This window comes from Otolemur garnettii, unplaced genomic scaffold (assembly GCF_000181295.1).
Source record: "Otolemur garnettii isolate 467f Iridium unplaced genomic scaffold, OtoGar3 scaffold00256, whole genome shotgun sequence".
NCBI classification, from domain to species: domain Eukaryota; kingdom Metazoa; phylum Chordata; class Mammalia; order Primates; family Galagidae; genus Otolemur; species Otolemur garnettii.
This window is the reverse complement of record NW_003852651.1, coordinates 417,339-441,495: the sequence shown is the minus strand read 5'-3', so window position 1 is coordinate 441,495 and position 24,157 is coordinate 417,339. Positions and strand designations below refer to the sequence as shown.

The 24,157-nt window shown below is 40.3% G+C and overlaps 1 protein-coding gene across 2 annotated transcripts in view; it reads left to right on the top strand.

Annotated features, from left to right (window-relative positions):
* The window catches only part of FAM120C (family with sequence similarity 120C), a 138,836-nt gene that overhangs the window by 57,953 nt on the left and 56,726 nt on the right, over positions 1-24,157 (top strand). The window lies entirely within an intron of this gene.

The window sequence follows — 24,157 nt, the reverse complement described above, 5'->3', positions numbered from 1 at the left end:
AAAGAAAGAAAGAAAAGAAAAGGCATACATACTGGTATGGGAAAAATATTAACTTAAGCCCCCGTTATGCAGTTATAAAGTATTCAGAGTAACCATTATTTATAAGAACTATACTAGGCTTTAGGAATGTAAAGGTGTATCTGTCATAGTCTCTCCTCCTCCATGAAGTTTTTGTTTTAGGATTTGATCCTGTAGGTAGTTGAAGCCATTGAGGTGTTTTAAGATGTGGAGTTATGTGGTCACGGTATGTTCAAAGGAATACTCTAGATTTCTGTCTCTGGAAAGATGGAGTAGATTAGATGTACTATTCCTCCTATCCCTCCCATTCCTTTCTATTCTTCCTGCTAAGTGCAACTAAAAGCCTAGGATGTACATATTAGATAATGCAAGGCACACTAGAAGGCAGACGTACTGAGGATCTTGTGACCCAAAGAATGATGTAGTGATAGAATGGTGAGTTTCCTGGGTTTTCTTTTGCCTCACATATCCCAGACTCAGTATGAGACCAACCCAGAAATGCCAACAGCAACAGACCAATAAGAGCCTTCCCCCCTAAAAAAACCCTGCTTTCTCTGGCCAAAGCACCAAAGTGGAGCAAGCTAGCAACACAGAAAATATTTAGATAATAACTGCTGTACTCTAGCAAAGACCATAAAGAACCTGTGTTCTACCCCACATCTTCCAGCAAAGACCAAATGAAGAACCTAGACTTCTACCCTTACCAGACTATAATGAAGTGTCCTCCTTACTCCTGCTGGGGAGGTATCAAACAAGGTCAAATGTGGAATCAAGACTTCCATTGTAAAGCAATAATGAGAGTATCCCCCTTCACCTCCTGGAGTAATATCAGAAAAGCTCTGCTAAAACACAAAATTTAAATAAGATCCCAAATATCTAACTTTTAATTGAAAATCTTTTATTATACCAAGATCCAGAAAGATTTCACATTTAAATTTTAAATTGACTAAGAAAATAAAGTGAGCACCAAAATGGCAGAAGTTTGAGTTATCTGACAAGATTTTCAAAACAGCCATCATAAAAATGCTCTGAGAAACAATTGCAAACACCTAAAACAATTAAAAATAGAAAATCTCAGCAAAGGAATAGAAGATATAAAGAAAAACCAAATGGAAATTAAGAACTAAAAATATGGCTCAGCACCTGTGGCTCAAGTGGCTAAGGCACCAGCCACATACACCTAAGGTGGCAGGTTCGAAGCCAGCCCAGACCCGCCAAACAACAATGACGGCAGCAACCAAAAAATACTTCTAATTCAGCCCGGGCCCTCCAAACAACAATGATGGCTGCAACCAAAAAATAATCAGGCATTGTGGCGGGTACCTGTGGTCCCAGCTACTTGGGAGGCTGAGGCAGGAGACTTGCTTGAGCCCAAAAGTTGGAGGTTTCTGTGAGCTGTGATGCCACAGCACTCTACCCAGGGGCATAGCTTGAGGCTCTGTCTCAAAAAAAAAAAAAAGAACTAAAAATATAATAATCATAAGAAAATTCTCAGTAGATGAATTAAATGGCATAATGAAGACTATAGAGGAAAAAAATCAGTGAACTTAAAGACAGAAAAATAGAAATTACCCAGTCTGAATAACAGAGAGAAAATAGACAAAAAAGAAAAAATGAACAGAGACCAGAGTCTATAACAAAAGACGTAATATTTGTGTCGTCAGAATCTCAGAAGGCAAGGAGAATGAGGGTAGAGCTGCAAAAGTATTCTAAAAAATAATGGCTGAAATATCCCCAAATTTGACAAAAAATATACACTTACAGATTCAAGAAACTGAGTAAATTGTAAACCCAAAGAAATCCATGCCAAGATACATCATGATCAAATTTTCCAAATGTAATGGCAAAGAAAAATTATTGAAAGCATCTAGACAGAAATAATTCTTTACCTATATGGGAAAAAATAACACAAATAATAGCTAATGTTTCATCAAAATCCATGGAGTTCACAAGAAAGTAGCATGAATTTTTCAAGTGCTAATAGAGAAGAATTATCAACTCAGAATTCTATATCAAACAAAAATATTCTGTAATGAAGGGAAAATCAAGACCTTTTCAGGTGAAGAAAAACCAGAATAACTTTTCATAAGCAGCCCTACCCTAAAGAATGTCTAAAGATAGTTCTGTATGCAGAAAGAGAATGATAAAAGAAGGAATCTTGGAACATTAGGAGGGAAGAATAAACAATGGGAAGAACAAAAGTACAACTAAATATGATAGGCTTGCCTTGAGTTTTCAAGATGATATTAATATTTCACATTGAACCAAAAATTATAACATTGTTTACTATGGTTCTTAATGTATGTAGTGAAAATATTTAAAGACAATTATAAATGGAGGAGGGTAAACGGACATAGCATAGGTCTGGTTTCTACAGTTGAACTGATAAAATGTCAGCACCAGGCCGGTGCCTGTGTCTCAAAGGAGTGGGGCACTGGCTCCATATGCAAGAGGTGGCAGGTTCAAACCCAGCCCCGGCCAAAAACTGCAAAAAAAAAAAAAAAAGTCAAAACCAGTAGACTGTAATATGTTATATGCATATTATTTAATACCTAGAATGCACCAAAAACAATACACAGAGAAATATACTGAAAAACTATAAATAAATCAAAATGTGATTCAAAAATTAGTTGAAGTAATCATAACAAGGGAAGAATGAAAAAGCATACAAATGAACAGCAGAGAAAACTAAGAGAAACAAAAATAAATTGGTACACTTAATCCAAAATATACCAATAATTACATAAATGTTAGAGGTCTGACTATACCAAATTAAAATGTAGAGATTGGCAGGCTAGATACAAAACATAAGCCATGTATACTATCTACAAAGAATTCACTTCAAATATAAAGGATATAGGTAAGCTGAAAGTAAAAGGATGGAGACTGATAAACCATGCAAACGTTAATCAAAAGAAAGCAGGAATGGCTATATTTCTTTTAATTTTTTTTATTAGATCGTAGCTGTGTACATTAATGCAGTCATGGGGTACAATATGCTGGTTTTATATACTATTTGAAATATTTTCGTAAAACTGGTTAAAATAGCCTTCATGGCATTTTCTTAGTTATTGTGTTAATAAGACATTTATATTCTACATTTAGTAAGTTTCACATGTACCCTTGTAAGATGCACCATAGGTGTGGTCCCACCAATTACCCTCCCTCCACCCATCCCCCCCTCCCCTCTCCTCCCTTTCCCTATACTCTTGGGCTATAATTGGGTTATAGCTTTCATATGAAAGCTATGAATTCATTGGATACATTTTCTTCCATTCTTGATATACTTTCCTAAGAAGAATATGTTCGAGTTCCATCCATGTAAACATGAAGGAGGTAAAGTCTCCATCTTTCTTTAAGGCTGTATAATATTCCATGGTGTACATATACCACAATTTATTGATCCATTCGTGGGTCAATAGGCACTTGGGCTTCTTCTATGACTTTGAAATTATGAATTGGGCTGCAATAAACATTCTGGTACAAATATCTTTGTTATAGTGTGATTTTTGGTCTTCTGGATACATACCTAGTAGAAGAATTATAGGATCAAATGTCAGGTCTATTCTCTAAGTGTTCTCCAAACATCTTTCCAAAAGGAATGTTTTAGTTTGCATTCCCACCAGCAGTGTAGAAGTGTCCCCTTTTCTCCACATCCACACCAGCATCTCTGGTTTTGGGATTTTGTGATATGAGCTAGTCTTACTGGAGATAGATGATATCACAAAGTAGTTTTGATTTGCATTTCTCTGATAATTAAGGATGATGAGCATTTTTTCATGTGTCTGCAGTATGGCATGTACCTGTCTTCTTCAGAGGAGTTTCTCTTCAAGTCCCTTGCCCAACCTGAGATGGGATCACTTGTTCTATTCTTGCTAATAAGTTTGAGTTCTCTGTGGATTCTGGTTATTAAACCTTTGTCAGAGACATAACCTGCAAATATCTTCTCCCATTCTGAGGGCTGTCTGCATGCTTTACTTACTGTGTTCTTGGCTGTGCTGAAGTTTTTTAGTTTGATCAGGTCCCAGTAGTGTATTTTTGATGCTGCTTCAATTGCCTGGGGGATCCTCCTCACAAAATATTGGCCCAGGCAGATTTCTTCAAGAGTTTCCCCTGCACTTTCTTCTCATATTTTTATAGTTTCATGTCTTAAGTTTAAATCTTTAATCCAGTGAGATTCTATCTTCGTTAATGGTGAAAGGTGTGGGTCTAGTTTCAGTCTTCTACATGTCACCAGCCAGTTCGCCCAGTACCATTTGTTAAGTAGGGAATCTTTTCCCCACTGAATGTTTTTAATTGACTTGTCAAAGATCAAATAACGGTAAGTAGCTGGGTTCATCTCTTGGTTCTCTATTCTGTTCCATACATCTATCTCTCTGTTTTTCTGCCAATACCATACTGTTTTATTTATTTATTTATTTATTTATTTTATTAAATCATAGCTGTGTATATTAATACAGTCATGGGGTACAGTCTGCTGTGTTTATATACAATTTGAAATATTTTCATCAACTGGTTAATAAAGCCTTCATGTCATTTTCTTAGTTATTGTGTTAAGACATTTATATTCTACATTTAGAAAAATTCACATGTACCCTTATAAGATGAACCATAGGTGTGATCCCACCAATCACCCTCCCTACACCCATCCTCCCCTCCCTCCCCTTTCCCCATATTCTTGGGCTATAATTGGGTTATACCTTTTGTATGAAAACTATAAATTAGTTTCATAGTGGGGCTGAATACATTGGATAGGTTTTCTTCCATTCTTGAGATGCTTTGCTAAGAAGAACATTTTCCAGCTTCATCCCTGTAAACATGAAGAAGGTAAAGTCTACATCCTTCTTTAGGGCTGCATACAAAATCCCGAAATCAGAGATGCTGGCATGGATGTGGAGAGAAGGGAACACTTCTACACTGCTGGTGGGATTGCAAACTACTACCATACTGTTTTGATCACTATTGATTTATAGTATAATCTGAGGTCTGGTACCATGATTCCTCCTGCTTTGTTTTTATTTCTGAATAATGTTTTGGCTATTTGAGGTTTTTCCTGACTCCATATAAAATGATGTATTATGTTTTCAAGATCTATAAAGTATGACAGTGGAGTTTTAATAAGGATTGCATTAAAATTGTATATTGCTTTGGTTAGTATGGACATTTTAACAATGTTGATTCTTCCCATCCATGAGCATGGTATGTTTTTCCATTTGTTAACATCTTCAGGTATTTCTTAGAGTTTCATAGTTCTCTTTATAGAGATCTTTCATGTCCTTCATTAGGTACACTTGCAAGTATTTCAAATTTTTTGGCACTACTGTAAAAGGAATAGAGTCCTTGGCTTTTTTGTCAGCTTGACTATTGTTGGTATATATAAAGGCCACCAATTTATGAGTATTGGTTTTGTAACCTGAGACGCTGCTGTATTCCTTGATTACTTCTAAGAGTTTTGTAGTAGAATCTGTGGCGTTTTCTAGATATACAATCATATCATCTGCGAAGAGTGAAAGTTTGATCTCTTCTGGCCCTATATGAATCCCCTTGATCACTTTTCCTTCCCTAATTTCTATGGCTAAAACTTCCATTATAATGTTGAAGAGCAGTGGAGACAATGGGCAACCTTGCCTGGTTCCTGATCTGAGTGGAAATGATTTCAGTGTAACTCCATTCAATACGATATTGGCTGTGGGTTTGCTGTAGATGGCCTCTATCAGTTTAAGAAATGTCCCTTCTATACCAATTTTTTTAAGTGTTCTGATCATGCCAGGATGCTGGATATTATAAAAAGCTTTTTCTGTATCAATTGAGAGAATCATACGGTCTTTATTTTTTAATTTGTTTATGTGCTGAATTATAGGAATGGCTATATTAATATCACACATCAAGGAGACTTCTGAGCAAAGAAATTGTCATGGAATGACATTTTTATAGGGGTAAAAAGGTGAATCCACCAAAAAGATATAGCAATCCTAAGTGTATATCACCAAATAACAGAGCCACAAAATATGTGATGCAAGAACTGATAGAACTGAAAGACTAAATAGACAGAAAAGTTACAGTAAGAGACTTCAATTTCCTTCTCAATAATGAGTAATATAACTAGATAGAAATTAAGGATGTGTGTGTGTGTGTGTGTGTGTGTGTGCGTGCATGGGGGTCAAGTTGGCTGACTAGAAGCAGCTTTGGCCAAAGGCTCCTGTCCCGAGGGAAAGATGTTGGATTGAAGTGGACTCAGAGAAGCTCAAGGCAGGAAGTTGAGCTCAGGGAGAAGAAGGTGAGGTGCACATCATCCTAGCTGAGATAATTTGTGAGACCAAGAAAGAGGAAGAAAAATAACAAAGATCAAGTATGGAGCAACTAGTTAGAAGATGCCCATTGCCAAGGGGACAGGAGACCCTTCCCCCAACCAGGAAGTCTTTTGTGGGCTTTCCACCAGTGAGCAGAGAACAAAGCACCTCTCACTCACCCATGAGAAAGAGCTGCTAAATCCCAGTCTTCCTACATCAGGGAGGTCCCACCTCTGAACCCAGGCCCCATCCTACTAGCCACAAAAGTAAACAAATATTTCTTTGCAATCCTTACCTCACAGCTCACTCTTCCCCCCACCCTGGTTGCTGGACAACAGACTGCCCCCTATTTGAGTGTTTGGCAAATTCACAGAGAGGCCAGGGCATTGTGGCCACTGAGCTGCAGCATGGAAACAGTGGCATCATAATTCTAACTTTGGGAGGCAGAGGGATAAACTATCCTGACTGCCTCTCCCACTAGAAAAGATCCTTCTCCAGCACCTCCAGGAACTCTCAGACAGATCTGACCATGGATTTTTTTTTTTTTTTGAGACAGATCCTCAAGCTGTCCCCCTGGGTAGAGTGCAGTGGCATCACAGCTCACAGCAAGCTCCAACTCCTGGGCTCAAGTGAGTCTCCTGCCTCTGCCTCCCAAGTAGCTGGGACCACAGGTGCCCACCACAACGCCCAGCTATTTTTTGGTTGCAGCCATTATTATTGTTTGGTGGGCCTGGGCTGGATTCCAACCTGTCACTTTAAGTGTATGTGGCTGGTGCCTTAGTCACTTGAGCCACAGGTACCGAGCCCATGGATTTTTATTTTCTGGCTTTCTGGTGACACTCTGAACACTTTTGTGTGGTGTTACTCATGCTGCCTGAGCAAGTTTGACTGGAACTCTCAGCCAGAACCATCAATGGATTCTTTTTCTCTTGCTACTCCTGTCTGGGGCTGCAGGTTCACCACTTGTTTGACTTTGTTTGATCAGCAGTAGGGAGATTCTTGGAGCAGTGAGGGGTGGATTCAGTGGTTCTGTCCATGAAATTTCCTAATCTAGCTATCACTGGTGAAAGGCAGGGCCACAGGTGTTTATATCTCTGTCCAGCAGAGATTCCAGTGAAATACCAAGACTCCATTAGATTAGGTAGATGACAGGCCAACACCAAGAAAGAGACAGGTTGCACTGTCTCACTAAGCCAGCCGTCAGAGTCTCTTGCTGTAGCCCTGAAAGGGACTTTTGGGAGGGGAAAAGCCACAATCATAACCCCCAGCTCATTAGAGAAGGGGTGGTTTGTGCCAGTTCCTGGGGCCTCCCAATCTAGTCTCACCTGCCAGTTTTAGTTGCCAAATATGTTAGTAATAGGTTAGTATAGTGTTTCTTCAGGGTCCCCAGTTAGATTATCTCTCAATAACTATGCAGGGACAGCCTATCATTTCAACTAAAAATATATCACTAATGCATTTTTTAAAAAGCTGAAAATATTCATGGGGAGGAACCCGCAAAAGAATTCTGGCAATATGAAAAATCAGAGCCAAGCAACTCCCCCAGGAAATTACAAAGATGATACAACAGATAATACAATTCATAAAGAAATTGCTGAAATGTCAGAAATAGAGTTCAAAATATGGATGGCAAATAAGATGACTGGAATGGAGGAAATAGAAATCAAAAAAATAGTTCAGAAGTTGTCTCAAGAAATTAATGAATTCAAAGACAAAGTTGTGAAGGATATGGAAATAATGAGGAGAGACATAGCAGAGCTTAAGGAATTGAAAAGAGAATACCTAGAGCTTTGAAACACAGTGACCCTTAGTAATAGAATTGCACAGGGAGAAGAAAGAATTCCAGAAATTGAAGACAAGACTTTTGAACTATCTCTAGCTTTCAAAGAGGTAGAATAAAGGAGAACAAAAAGAGAATATTCCCTGAGAGAGTTATGGAATCATTGCAAAAGACGAAACATCTGAATCATAGGGATTACCTTAGAAGAAGAGGATGGTCCTAAAGGCATGGATGCTCTACTCCAAGACATTATGATGGAGAATTTCCCAATCATTGTTAAAGACACAGAAATTCATATAGAGATAGTTTCAGAAGGCCAGCAGGATTCAATCAAAATAAAGCATCTCCCTGACGCATTGTAATTAAACTTTGCTCGAGTTACTATGAAGGAGAAAATCCTTCAAGCAACCAGGTATAAGAAAAGTCTTATCTACCAAGGGAAAAGTATCAGGATGACCACAGACCTTACAGCTGAAACTTTTTAGGCCAGAAGAGGATGGTCATCAACCTTCAAACTTCCTAAAACAATTTTCAGCCAAGGATCCTGTATCCTGCTAAACTGAGTTTCATTTGTGATGGAGAAATCAAATATTATACTAACATCCAAATATTGAGGAAACTTGCCATAACTAAATCAGCTTTATAAGAAGTACTCAGAACCATTTTCAGTAATGACCAGCGTGATGATCTACCACCAAAGTAAACACACCCAGAAGTTAAAGAACAAATCCTGGCTTCCATAATGGTGAAAGGGACAAAAATAAGCTTTGGACCTCTGAAATACAAGCTGACCAAAACTCTACCATACCTATCAGTTCTCTCAGTAAAGATGAATGGCTTGAATTCTCCTCTAGAGAGGCACAGGCTGGTTAACTAGATACAAAAGCTCAGGCCAGGTATCTGTTGTCTCCAAAAAACATAGCTAGCCTCAAAGGATAAAACAAGACTCTTGGTGAAGGGATTGAAAACAGTAATCCAGGGAAATGGAAATCAGAAAAGACAGGGATTTCAATTTTATTTGCAATACAATTGGATTTAAACCAACAAAAATAAGGAAAGATAAGGATGGACACTAGATACTAGTCAAGGGAAGCATACAACATGAAGAAATTTCAATAATTAACATTTACACACCCTACTTGAATGCCCTTAAATTCATAAAAGAAACCCTAACTGATCTGAACAATATACCTTTCTGTACTGTAATAGTTGGAGATTTTCAGACCCCTTTGGCAGTGCTGATTCTCCAAGCAGCAGATTCTCCAAGCAGAAATTAAACAAAGAAATAATGGACTTTAACATTACCCTAGAACAAATGGAAATAACAGACATATACAGAACATTCCATACTAACAAAACTGAATACACATTCTTCTCTTAAAGCCATAGATCATTCCGCAAATTGATCATATGTTACAAGACAAGTGTCATCTGAACAAATTCAAAAGAAATTATTTCTCATATCTTCTTAGATCATCATGGAATAAAAATTGAACTCAATAGTAACAGAAGTCTTCATACTCAAATGAAGTAACCTTATGTTGAATGACACCTGGGTCAAAGAGAAGATTAAGAAGGAAATCATTAGATTTCTGGAATAAAATAGTAATGAAGCCAAAAACTATCAAAACTTGTGGGATACAGCAAAGGCAGTCTTTAGAGGGAAATTTATAGCATTAGATGCCTTTATTAAGAAAAAAAAAAAGAAAACAAGTCAACAACTTAATGAACCATCTCAAACAACTGGAAAGGAAGAGCAATGCACCCCCAAACCCAGCAGAAGAAAAGGAATAACCAAAATTAGATCAGAATTAAATGAAACTGAAAACAAATGAATCATTTGGAAGATCAGTAAATCAAAAAGTTTGTTCTTTGAAAAGATTAATAAAATTGATAAACTCTTTACCATACTAACAAGAAACAGAAGAGTAATATTTCTAATAAATTAAACCAGAAATGATAAAGGTGTAATAACAGATACCACAGAAATACAAAAGATACTCAATATTACTACAAAAAAACCCTATGCCCAGAAATATGAAAACATAGATGAAATGGACCATTACCTGTAAGCACACCACCTTCGTAAACTCAACCAGAAAGCATTAGAAATTTTGAATAGACCTATATCAAGCACTGAAATTGCATCAACTATATAAAATCTCCCAAAAAAGAAAAGCCCTAGACCAGATAGTTTCATACCAGAATTCTACAAAACCTTCAAAGAGGAACTGGTTTTTATATTGCATAATTTATTCCAAAACACAGAAAAGGAAGGCATCCTCTCTAACATGTTCTATGAAGAAAATATTACCCTGATCCCCAAACTAGGAAAGAAACCAACAAAGAAAGAAAACTATAGACCAACATAATTAATGAATATCAATGCAAAAATATTCAATAAGATCCTAGTAAGCAGAATACAGCAGCAACACATTAAAAAGTTACACACCATGATTAAGTGTGTTTTATACCAGGGATGTAAGTTTGGTTTAACATATAAAATATTTACATATTATGTAAATCCAGAAATGTAATTCACCACATAAATAAAATAAAAACAAAGACCATATTATTCTCTTAAAGCGAATAAAGCAAATGAAGCAAAAAAGACTATGGACAATATCCAGCATCCTTTCTTGATAACAACACTTAAGAAAATAGGCTTAGGTAGGACATTTCTTAAACTGATAGAAGCCATCTACAACAAATGCCCAGCCCACATCATAATGAATGGAGTAAAACTAAAAGTATTTCCATTCATATGTGTAACCAAACAAAGATGCCCACTGTCACCACGACTGTTCAACATAGTGCTGAACGTCCTAACCATTGCAATAAGGCAAGAGAAGATCAGGGGTATTCAAATGTAGACAAAGGATGTCAAACACTCACTCTTTACAGATGACATGATCTTATACCTGGAAAACCACAGAGACTCAACTACAAAGATCTTAGAAGTGATCAAGGAATATAACAGCATCTCAGGATATAAAATCAATGGCCACAAATCAGTAGCCTTGACATATGCCAACAACAGTCAAGCCAAGAATAAAATCAAACTCTCTATACTTTTTACAGTAGCTCCAAAGAGGATGATATATGTGGAAATATAGCTAACAAAGGATATGAAAGATCTCTGTAAAGAGAACTATGAAACCCTGAGAAAAGAAATAGCAGAAGACATTAACAAATGAAAGAATATACCATGCTTGTGGATGGGAAGAATCAACATTGTTAAAATGTCTATACTATGCAAAACAATCTTACATATTTAATGCAATCCCCATCAAAGTGTTGATGTCATATTTTGAAAAACTTGAAGAAAATAGTACTTCATTTCATGTGGAACCAGGAAAAATCCTGAATAGCCAGTATAATTCACAGAAATAAAAAAAAAATGCACACATCATGTTATCAGGCTTCAGATTATAGCACAAGTCTATAGTGATCAACACAGCATGGTACTGGCATAAAAATAGAATTGTAGATATATGAAATAGAATAGAGAATCTAGGGATGAAGCCAGCCACATTTTGTCATTTGATCTTTGATAAGCCTAACAAAAGCATAAACTGAGAAAAAGAATCCCTATTTAATAAATGGTGCAGGAAGAACTGGTTAACCACCTGTGGAAGATTGAAACTAGACCCACACCTCCCATCATTGACAAAAATTGATTCTTGCTGGATCAAAGATGTAAATTTAAGACACAAACCAATAACAATTTTAGAAGAGGGTATAAGACAAACACTTGAAAATATTGGTCTGGGAAAAGATTTTATAATGCAGACCTCCCTGGCAATTGCAGCAACACCAGAATAAATAACAGGGATTTGATCAAGCTAAAAAGCTTCTGTACAGCTAAGGGTATTACATCCAAAGCAAACAGACAGCCTTCACAATGGGAGATATTTGCATGTCATGAACACGACAAAGGCCTGATAACTAGAATCTACAGAGAACTCAAATTAATCAACAAGAAAAGAGCAAGCAATCCCATTACTAAGTGGGCAATAGACTTAAGAAGAACTTCTCTGAAGATGACAGACAAATGGCTAATCAACCCATTAAAAAAATGCTCATCATCTCTAATCATCAGAGAAATGCAAATCAAAACCACTGTGATACATTACCTAACTCCAGTAAAATTAGCCCACATCACAAAGTCCCAAATCTGCAGGTGCAGACATGGATGTGGAGAGAAGAGAATACTTCTACACCACTGGTGGGATTACAAACTAATACAACCTTTATGGAAGGAAGTATGGAGAATTCTTTAAGAACTAAAAGTTGACTTTCCATTTGCTTCCATAATCCTATCACTAGGTATCGAACCTGAAGAACAAAATTCATTTTACCACAAAGACATTTACACCAGAATGTTTATTTCAGCTCAATTCATAATTACCAAGTCATGGAAGCAAGCCAAACACCAATCAACCAATGAATGGATTAACAAAATGGTGGCATATGTATACTATGTATTCAGCCATAAGAACAGAAGGAAATTTCACATCTTTTATTTTTACCTAGATGGAGTTGAAACACATTCTTCTTAGTAAATTATCTCAAGAATGGAAAAAATAATATCCAATGTACTCAATACTAATATGAATCCACTATATAAACAATTACAAATCCATACAAATGATAAAACACAAATATAGTCTAGCAAGGGGCAGCAGTGAGGAGAGAGCAAGGAGAGTAGAGGGAGACTGGTGGCAGAAGGGAAAGCAATTGGTAATATCTCACCTAATGTGAACTACTAGGGTATTCAGCACAGCCCCCTGGGTAAAGGGGTTTTCTACAACTTGAACTTTAGCTTGGAGGTAAGAACAATGTAACATAAAAATGTGTACCCTCATACTAATTTGAAATAAAAAAGAAGGATAGACAATAACTTAACACTGTCAGTGAACAGGACCTGATTGATGCTTATAGAACACACAAAAAGAGCATCACACATGTTCTTTTCATGCTCTCACAGAGAGCATGATAGATTGTATCCTTGTCCATAAAACAAGCCTCAGTAAATAAAAAACATTGGGCAAAGTGTGGTGGTGCATGTCTGTAATCATAGCTACACTGGAGGCTTAAGAGAGAGAGAATCACTTGAGCTCAGGAATTCAAGACCAGCCTGGGCAATGAGCAAGACCCCATCTCAATGAAAAATTTTACAAAATTTAGGCCAGGCATAGTGGTTCATGCCTGAATCTTAGCACTCTGGGAGGCTGAGGCAGGTGGATTGCTTTAGCTCACAAGTTTGAGACCAGCCTGAACAAGAGTGATACTCCTCTAAAAAATTAGCTCGGCATTGTAGTGAGCACATGGGGTCCCAGCTACTTGGGAAGCTGAGGCAGGAGGATTGCTTGAGCTCAGAAGGTTGAGGTTGCATTGAGCAATGATCCAAGGGTGACTCTGTCTCAAAAAATAATAATAAAAGAAAGAAGGGGGAGACATCGAAGATGGCCAACTAGTAGCAACACCTGGCAGAGGCCCCTGACCAGAGAGAGAAAAACTGGACAGAATTGGATTCTATGAAGTCAAAGGTGGGGAGCTAAGCCAAGAAAGAAGTTCTGCAAGCTGTGACTGTAAGGAAGAGCATTCAAGAAAACAAATTATAGGTACAAAGCCTCTTTTTTTTTTTTTTTTTGAGACAGAGTCTCACTTTGTTGCCCTTGGTAGAGTGCCATGATGTCACAGCTCACAGCAACCCCCAACTCTTGGACTTAAGCAATTCTCTTGCCTCAGCCTACCAAAAGTAGCTAGGACTACAGGTGCCCACCTCAATGCCTGGCTTTTTGTTGTTGAAGTTGTCATTGTTGTTTTAGCTGACTGGGACTGGATTCGAATCCACCACCTTTGGTATATGGGGCCGGCGCCCTACCCACTTAGCCACAGGTGCTGCCCTACAAAGTCTGTTGCCTGGAGGATAGGAGACCCCTGCCCCAAGCAGGAGGCTTGCCATGGGCTCTCTGCAAGTAGGCAGGAGACAAAACATCTCTTGTTTTACCTCACTGGAGAGACCTGCTAAACACCAGGTCTCCTTCTCCAGGGCAGTCCCACCTGTGAACCTAGACACCACCCTGCCTGGATTAAAATGGAATAAATATTTTTCCCCACTATTTTGAACTCCCAGTCCACCCTTCCACCTGTACATGGCAGTCTGAAGTTCTGTCCCCTGCAGAGCCCAGACTGTTTGGTCTTTTCCTGAGAGATCTGGGCATAGTATGGACTGTTGAACATCAGCACGGAATCTCTGACTTGTGGCGGAGACAATAGGCATGGGGAAAAAGGGACATGACACAGGAGGAGGAGCAGACCCCTGGTTATGACTACACCTTGCCAGAGGTGGTTTTGACCCCTGATTCTGGCTGTGTCTGGTGGGAGGGAGCACAGAAAGGTGCCCATGAGCAGGGGAGTGGTCGGCCCATGTGGACCGAGCTCAGCAGGTAAGGGGAGTGGTCAGCCCATGTGGACTGAGCCCTGGCTCCAACTGAGCTAGTGAGCAGTGAGCAGTGGTGCAGACTCCCAGTGCAAACTGAGCCTGGGGACAGGGTCCTAGACCTCCAGCTTTAACTGTGCCCAAGGGGCAGGAGTGCTGATGCTCAGTTGGGGCTTTGATGGGCAATGGTGACTCACCAGAGGGGACAGGGCACCATACCCTTGGGTTTGTAGGACAGAACTGACTATGGATTTATGTCCACTGTTGGAAAACCTTTGATCCCTCTGTTGAGCAGGGTTTGTACTGCCTGAAACAGACTGATTAGAAATCGCTTCTGGGAGTGTCCACCCAGGAACTCTCAGAGGTTGACATGCAGAAATTCTGTAGCAGAAAAGAACTGAATGGTGGGGATGGGGCACTACAGCTATCTTTATCTCTCCCCAGCTGAGATTTAAACCTAATACTGTTACTTATTAGGATAGGGCAGAGGTTGGCTGATTTCAAAACTGAGCCAGCTCGTGTTGTCTCACTAAGTAGGTCCTTAGAGTCTCCAGCCAAAACTCTGAAAAGGACCTTTGTAAGGTTGTAAGGAATAAGCCACAATTACAAGGCCTACCATGTAGGTAAGGAGCTAATTAACTCCATTACTTGGGATTTCCAATTCATTCATTCTCATTCTACCAGTTTTAATAACTGAATGGTGGAAAATAAACATGGGACAGAAGCAAGGGAAGAACTTTGACAAGATCAATAATCAGAGTATATCAACGTCCCCAAGGAACGGCAAAGGAGATACAACTGAAGATGCTATGGATAGACAAATGGCTGAAATGTCAGAAATAGAATTCAGAATATGAATGGCAAATAAGATGAATAGAATGGAGGAAAAGATGGAAATAGAAATCCAAAGAGTAGTTCCAAAGTTGTCTTAAGAAATAAATGAATTCGGCTTGGCGCCTGTGGCTCAAGTGGCTAAGGCGCCAGCCACATACACCTAAGGTGGCAGGTTTGAATCCAGCCTGGACCCACCAAAACAACAATGATGGCTGCAACAACAACAAAAAAAATAGCCAGGCTCTGTGGTGGGCGCCTGTAGTCCCAGCTACTTGGGAGGCTGAGGCAGGAGACTCGCCTGAGCCCAGGAGTTGGAGGTTGCTGTGAGCTGTGATGCCACAGCACTCTACCCAGGGGCATAGCTTGAGGCTCTGTCTCTCAAAAAAAAAAAAAAAAAAAAGAAAGAAAGAAATGAATTCAAAGACAAAGTCACCAAGAACATGGACATAATGAGAAAAGAGATAGCAGAGCTCAAGGAAATGAAAAAGTTATTCAAGGTAGAGTTGACCAGGCAGAATAAAGGATCTCTGAAATTGAAGACAAAGCTTTTGAACATTCTCAGATGCTCAAAGAGGCAGACAAATGGATAGCAAAAACTCATCATTCCCTGAGAGAGTTGTGGGATCACTCCAAAAGATCAAACATTTGTCTTATAGGAATTTTTGAAGGAGGAGAGGATAGTCCTTTGGGCACAGATGCTCTTCTCCAAGACATTATGGTGGAAAATTTCCCAAGCATTGCAGGAGATGCAGAAATTCAGACAGTAGACAGTTGCAGAACCCCAGCAAGATTCAATCCAATAAAGAATCTCCAAGACACATTGTGATTAACTTTGCCAAAGTTAATAAGAAGGAGAAAATTCTGCAAGCAGCCAGACGTAAGGAAAGCATTACCTACAAAGGGAAAAATATTAGAATTGGCAGATTTCTCAGCCAAAACCTTTCAATCTAGAAGAGGATAGTCATTGACCTTTAATTTCCTAAAACAAAACAACTTTCAGCCCAGGAACTGTATCCAGCTAAACGGAGTGTCATTTGTGATGGAGAAATCAAACACTTTTCTGACTTAACATGTTCAAGAAATTTGTGTAGCTAAACCAGCTGTCCAGGATATTCTGAGATCCATCCTCCACAATGGTCAGCACAATGGTCTACCACCAAAGTAAACTCGCCCAGAAATTGTTGAACAAAACCCAACTTCCAAAGTGGTGAAAGGATTAAAAATATCCACTGGACATTTGAAAAACATGACACCCAAAACACTACCACGCCTATCAATTCTCTCAATTAACACAAATGGTTTAAATTGTCCTCTAAAGAGGCCACATTGGCTGACTGGGTACATAAACTCAGACCAGATATCTGCTCTATACAAGAATCTCACCTTACCTTAAAGGATAAAAATGAACTCAGGGTGAAGGGATAGTCATCTATAATACAGGCAAATGGAAACCAGAAAAAAGCAGGGGTTGCAATTTTAGTAGCAGATACAATTGTCTTTCAACCAACAAAGATAAAGAAAGATAAGGAAGGTCACTACATATTTGTCAAGGGAAACACCCAACATGAAGAGATTTCAATAATGAACATTTATGCACCCTACCAGCATGCTCCTCAATTCATAAAGCAGACCCTAATGGATATGAACAACTTGATATCTTCCTGCACTATAATAGTTGGAGATGTTAACACTCCTTTGGCAGTTTTGGATAGATCCTCCAAGAAGACACTGAACAAAGAAATAATGGACTTAAATGTGACACTGGAACTAATGGATGTATCAGATATCTACATAACATTTCACCCTAATAAAACTGAATATACATTCTTCTCATCAGCCCATGGATCATCCTTCAAAATTAATTATATCTTAGGACATAAGTCTAACCTCAGCAAATTTAAAAGAATAGAAATTATTCCTTGTTCTTCTCAGACCACCATGGAATAAAAGTTGAACTCAACAGAAACAGGAATCTTCATACTCAAACAAAGTCATGAAAACTAAATAACCTTACGCTGAATGATAACTGGGTCAAAGATGAGATTAAGAAGGAAATCAGCAAATTTTTGGAACAAAATGATACTGAAGACACAAATTATCAAAATCTGTGGGATATTGCAAAGGCAGTCATAAGAGGGAAATTTATAGTGTTGGAAAACTTCATCAAGAAAACAGGAAGAGGTGCTGCACGAACTGGCTGGCAACCTGTAGAAGACTGAAACTGGACCCACATCTTTCACCATTAACTAAGATAAACTCTCATTGGATTAAAGATTTAAACTTAAGACATGAAACCATAAAAATACTAGAAGAAAGTGTAGGGAAAACACTTGAAGAAATTGGCCTGAGCAAACATTTTATGAGGAGGACCCCCTGGGCAATTGAAGCAACATCAAAAATCCACTGTTGGGACCTGATCAAACTAAAGAGCTTCTGCACAGCCAAGAACACAGTAAGTAAAGCAAGCAGACACCCCTCAGAATGGGAGAAGATATTTGCAGGTTATGTCTCTGACAAAGGTTTAATAACCAGAATCCATAGAGAATTCAAACATATTAGCAAGAAGAGAACAAGTGATCCCATCTTAGGGTGGGCAAGGGACTTGAAGATAAATCTTTCTAAAGATAGGCACATGGCCTACAGATATATGAAAAAACGCTCACCATCCTTAATCATCAGAGAAATGCAAATCAAAACTACTTTGAGATATCACCTAACTCCAGTAAGATTAGCCCATATCACAAAATCCCAAAACCATAGGTACTGGAGTGGATGTGGAGAAAAGGGAACACTTCTACACTGCTGGTGAGAATGCAAACTAATATGTTTCTTTTGGAAAGACGTCTGGAGAACACTTAGAGCACTAAAAATATATCTGCCATTTGATCTGCAATTCCTTTATTAGGTATATATCTAGAAGACCAAAAACCACATTACAACAAAAATATTTGTATCAGAATGTTTATTGCAGCAGAATTCATAATAGCCAAGTCATAGAATAAGCCCAAGTGCCCATCAATCCGCGAATGGATCAATAAACTGTGGTATATGTACACCATGGAATACTTTGCAGCCATAAAGAAAGATGGAGACTTTACACCCTTCATGTTTACATGGATGGAACTGGAAATGTTCTTAGCAAAGTATCACATGAATGGAAGAAAAAGTATCCAGTGTACACAGCCCTATTATGAAACTAATTTATAGATTTCAAAAGAAAGCTATAATTATAGCCTAAGAATACGGGGAGGGGGGAGGGAAAGAGAAGGGGGGTATGGGTGGAGGGAGAGTGATTGGAGGGATCACTTCAATGGTTTATCTTACAAGGGTACAGGTGAATCTTTCTAAAAGTAGAATATAAACGTCTTAACACAGTAACTAAGAAAATGACATAAAGGCTATATTAACCAGTTTGATGAAAATATTTCAAATTCTATATGAAAACACCACACTGTACCCCACGATTGCATTAATGTACACAGCTATCATTTAATTTTTAAAAAACATGGAAAAAATGAAAACAGAGAGGAAGTCAACAATGTAATGGGTCATCTCAAGTAACTGGAAAAAGAAAAACATTCTAACCCAGCAGAAGACAAGAAATGACCAAAATTAGGGCAGAATTACATAAATTTAAAACAAAATAATCCGGAATTCTGGGAAGATGGCCAACTGGTAGCAACCCTTGTCAGAGGCTCCTGAGCAAAGGAAGAAAAACTGGATGGAATCAGACTCTATGAAGCCAAAGATGGGGAGCTGAGCCAGGAAAGAAGTTTGGCAAGCTGTAACTTCAAGGAAGAGCATTCAAGAAAACAAATTACAGGTACAAAGCCTATTGACTAGAGGATGGGAGACCCCTCCCTCAAGCAGGAGGCCTGCTACAGGGTATCTGCAAATGAGCAAGGAACAAAAGACCTCTCATTTTACCTCACTGGAGAGAGCCACTAAACTCCAGGTCTCTTTCTCCAGGGAGGTCCCACTTAGGAGCTAGACACTACCCTGTCAGGAATAAAATTGAACAGATATTTTTCTCCACAAGTCCAAACTCCCAGTCCACCCTTTCCCCCTTGCATGGCAGTCTGAAGGTCTACCCCCTGCAGAGCACAGAGTGTTTGGTTTTGTCCTGAGAGACTTGGGTATAGTGTGGACTGCCAACCATCAGGACAAAATCTGTGACTAATGGGGAAGAAAGAGGGTTTGGGAAGAAAGGGACACTCTGTGGGAGGAGCAGTCCCCTGGTTATGACTATGCCTGGCCAGTGGTAGTGTTGAACCTTGGTTTGGGCTGTGTCTGGCAGGACAGGGTGCAGAACCCCCGGCTCTGACAGCATCCACAGCAGGAGAGTGGTTATCCTGTGTGGACTGAGTTTGGCAGACAGGGCTGGTCCTTACTGGGCCCGTGAGCAGAGGCTTAATAGGCATGGACTGTGACCTGAGAGCAAGGGTGTGATCTCCTGATTCCAACAGAACCATAAAGCAGTGGCTTACTGGGTGTGAATCAAGCCCTGAGGACTAGGGTGTACTCCACTGCCTCTAGCAGGGCTGGTGAGCAGAGGCTTACCAGGTGAGGACTGAGACCTGTGGGCGGAATGTGGTGCTTTGACTCTAATAGAGCCTGAGAACAGAGACTTGCCAGGCAGTGGACTGAGACTGGAAAGAGGAGAAGTATTCCCCTGACTCCAACTGGTTTGGCAGGCACTACTCTAGATCCTACTCCAGAGGCTAGCTGTGTGGGGACTGAGACCAGTGGGCAGGGGTGTTACTCCTGGATCCAGCTGGGCCTGTGAGCAGAAAAGCAGACAATAGTGAGGACTGAGTCTGGGAGGTGGGAGTGTGGATCCCTGGCTCAATTGTGCTTTGAATCCCTTTGCTTTGAATTGTCCTTGAATCCCTTTCTGCTGGGCAGGGTTGGCACTGCCAGAGACAATTTGGTTGGAACCTGTGTCTGGGGCTGTCTACTCTGGGACATTCTGAGGTTGACCTTTGAAGTTCTGTAGTGGAAAAGAACTGAAGGGTGGGGGCTGAGCGCTGCAACTGTTCGTATCTCTTCACAGTCGAGACTTAAACCTAATAGGGTAGTTTCTTAGGATAGGGTAGAGATTAGACGATATCAAAACAGAGCTAGCCTGCACTAGTTCACCAAGTAGGTCCTCAGAGTCTCCAGCCAAAACTCAGAAAGGGGCCTTTGTAAGGTTGTAGGAGATAAGCCACAATTACAAAGCATAGAGCTTTGGTAAGGGGCTATCTCTTCTACCTGGGAACCCCAATTCAATGACCCTACCAGTTCTAAACACCAAAGAGTAGAAAATAAACATGGTGCAGACCCAACAGAAAAACTCTGGTAGGGGGCAGAGCCAAGATAGCGGACTGCAGCCAGCTTTTTACAGAAGCTCCTGTCCAGAAAGAGGCTTAAAGGACAGAAGTCTAGCAAGTTAGCTGATGGTTTGGAGCAGAGCCAAGAGAGAAGATTGAAGAGTGCACTTCAACCTTCCTGAGGCAAGCTGTGAACCCAAAAATATAACCAAAAGGTACAAAATCCACCACTAAGTGGATGGGAGTCCCTCCCCCACAACAGGGGCTCGCAGTTTACTCCATGCAAACAAGCGAGCAGAGTTCAAACTTCCTCCCACTCTATCCCACGAAGAGACCCCCTAAAAACTGGACCTCCTACACCTGCTGGCATGCCATGGCACCCTCTGGCCAGACAGAAAACTGTATAAAACTGTATATATTCCCCACCTGCAACATTGAACTCTGAGGAGTCTCCACCCACCCACTCCGAGGTCTGGAGGTTTGTTTCCTATGGAATCCAGATTCTTGGACATCTCCTTGAGAGAAGTGGATGGGGAAAGGGCTGGTGCTGTTCTGTGCTGACTGTGGTACAGGCGTGAGGAGAAGAAGATAGGCTCAGGCGCCAGTACAGCAACAGTGGCATCCTGAGCTACAAACTGACGCCATTCCAGCCCCGTCTCCCTGGGCAAACAGAGGTTCCGGACAGCAGCCACATGCAAAACGCAGATAACTTTCTTAAGTAAAGCACCAGCCCTCAGGGGCTAATACAGCTGAGACAAAGGCAGTTGGTGGGCAGAGGCTAGAATTGATAGCTGAGTGTAAACTGCTATTTGTCTGCTGCCCAGAGCTGAATGCAACCTCTGACTTGCAGAAATCTAGCCGGACAAAAGCCTAATTTAAACACGCAAGGCTACCCTGCCAAACTCAGATTTCTGGCTAATTTTGACAGTCATAAACCCCAGGAGCAGTGGCCAGCTAGAATGAATAGGGTCACAGACTTGGGGGATTACTAGTGACTAGGTGCAAGGTGGGGAAGGAGGTATTAACCTTCCCAGACTAACCCATTTGCTGGGTGGGTCCCTTTGCCCTCCCGGAGCGGGGCGGCACAAAACTGCTTGCTAGAGTCGCATGGCCTCACGGGTGGCAGAGGAGATCCCTGCCCCAGGCTCCTGCTCTGGGAAGGCCCAGAACTGCTTGCTAGTGCCACGGGAGTTCCGCAAACAGTGGCGGAGGAATCCTCCATTCCAGGTAGACCCAAAACAGCTTGCTAGAGACACACACACCCCATGGGGGCCAGGGGAGGATTTCCCCACTCCAGGCACCCAAGCTGGGTGGGCCCAGAACTGCTTGCTAGAGCCACGTGCGCCCTGCAGGTGGCAGTGGAGGGGTCTACCACTCTGGGCAGGCCCAGAAATGTTTGCTAGAGCCACGTACATCCCACGGACAGAGGTGGAGGAGTTCCCCACTCTGGGCTCCCACGCTGGGAAGGCACAGATTGGCTTGCTAGTGCTGCCTGCATCCAACGGGCGATGGTGAAGTAGTCCTCTGCTCCCCCCTAGCTACTCTGGTGGGGCTGAACTAGGACTGATCTGGTCACTCATGTACCCTGTGTCATTCCCCAACCCCCTGGCTATTCCAGGTGGGGCTGAACTAGAACTGATCTAGCCACTACAGTTCCCCTATTACACCAGTTGCCCCAGAGGGGCTAAACTAGGACTGATCTGGCTGCTACTGGTTTCCTGCCCACCTGTCACCCTGGAAGGCTGAATGAGGTCTAATCCAGCCACGCACACTCCCATGCAGCTGCTGCTGTCCCATGGCACCCTGGTTGCCCCAACACCTGAGAACTGGGAGAAGACAACAGACACGTTCTGCCTGTCTCTCTGGCAACCAGAAGAAGCCACCAACTGAATGGTTCTAATAAGACCTCCAAACAAGGTAAACTCAGCATGGGGCAGAATCACCGGAAAAACTCTGGCAACTCAAATAACCAGAGTAGATCAACTCCTCCAAGGGAAAATGGAGCAGACACAATTGAAGACCCCATCAACAAGCAAATGGCTGGGATGTCAGAAATTGAGTTCAGAACGTGGGTAGCAAATAAGATTAACAGAATGGAAGAAAAGGAAGGAATTAGGAGTTCAAAAAATATTCAAAAGATTTCTCAAGACATTATTGAAAAGATATCTCAAGAAATTATTCAAAAGATGTCTCAAGAACACAACAATTTCAAAGATAAAATGATCAAAGATTTTGAAACACTGAGACAAGAGGTTGCAGCCCTCAAGGATCTGAAAGACACAGTGGAATCCCTCTGTAACAGGGTGGAACAGGAAGAAGAAAGGATCTCTGATTTTGAAGACAAAGCTTTTGAAGAAGCCCAGGAATGCAAAGACAAAAGAAATGGAGAGCAAAAACAGATCTGACTCTCAGAGAGCTCTCAGATACTTCAAAGGAAACTAATATTCATCTTATAGGAATCCCTGAAGGTGATAAAGATGCTTCACAAAACACAGAGGCTTTTCTTCATGAAATTATGAAAGAGAACTTTCCAGACAGGCCAAGGATTCTGAAATTCAGATAGCAGATAGTTTCAGAACCCCAGCATGACTCAACCTGAACAAGACATCTGCTAGACACATCACAGTGAACTTCGCCAAAGTTAAGATGAGAAAATTCTGAAAGCAATCAGATGTAAGAAAACCATAACCTATAAGGGGAAGAGTATTAGGATGACTGCAGATCTCTCAGCTGAAACCTCTCAGGCTAGAAGAGGATGGTCATTGACTTTTAATCTCCTAAAACAAAATAACTTTCAACCCAGGATCCTGTATCCAGCTAAACTGAGTTTTATCTATGATGGAGAAATTAAATAATTTAATGACATTCACATGTTGAAGAAATTTGCTATAACTAAACCAGACCTCCAGGATATTCTCAGACCTATCCTCCATAATGAACACTGCAATCATCCACCAAAAAAGTAAACTCACTCAGAAACTTTTGATCAAATTCCAACTTCCACAGTGGCAAATGGATTAAAAATGTCCACCGGACTTTCGAACAATTTGATACCCAAAATGTTACCAGGCTTATCAATAATTTCAATCAATGTGAATGGTTTAAAGAGTCCTCTAAAGAGACACAGATTGGCTGATTGGATACAGAAACTCAGACCAGACATCTGTTGTATACAAGAATCTTGTCTTACCTTAAATGACAAATATAGACTCAGGGTGAAGGGATGGTCATCTATATTCCAGGCTAATGGAAAGCAGAAAAAAAGTGGGTGTTACAATATTATTCGCAGATACAATAGGTTTTAAACCAAGAAAAGTAACCAAAGATAAAGATCGCCACTTTATATTCGTTAAGGGCAATACTCAATATGATGAGATCTCAATTATCAATATCTATGCACCCAACCAGAATGCACCTCAATTTATAAAAGAGACTCTTACTGGCATGAGCAACTTGATCTCTCCCAGCTCCATCA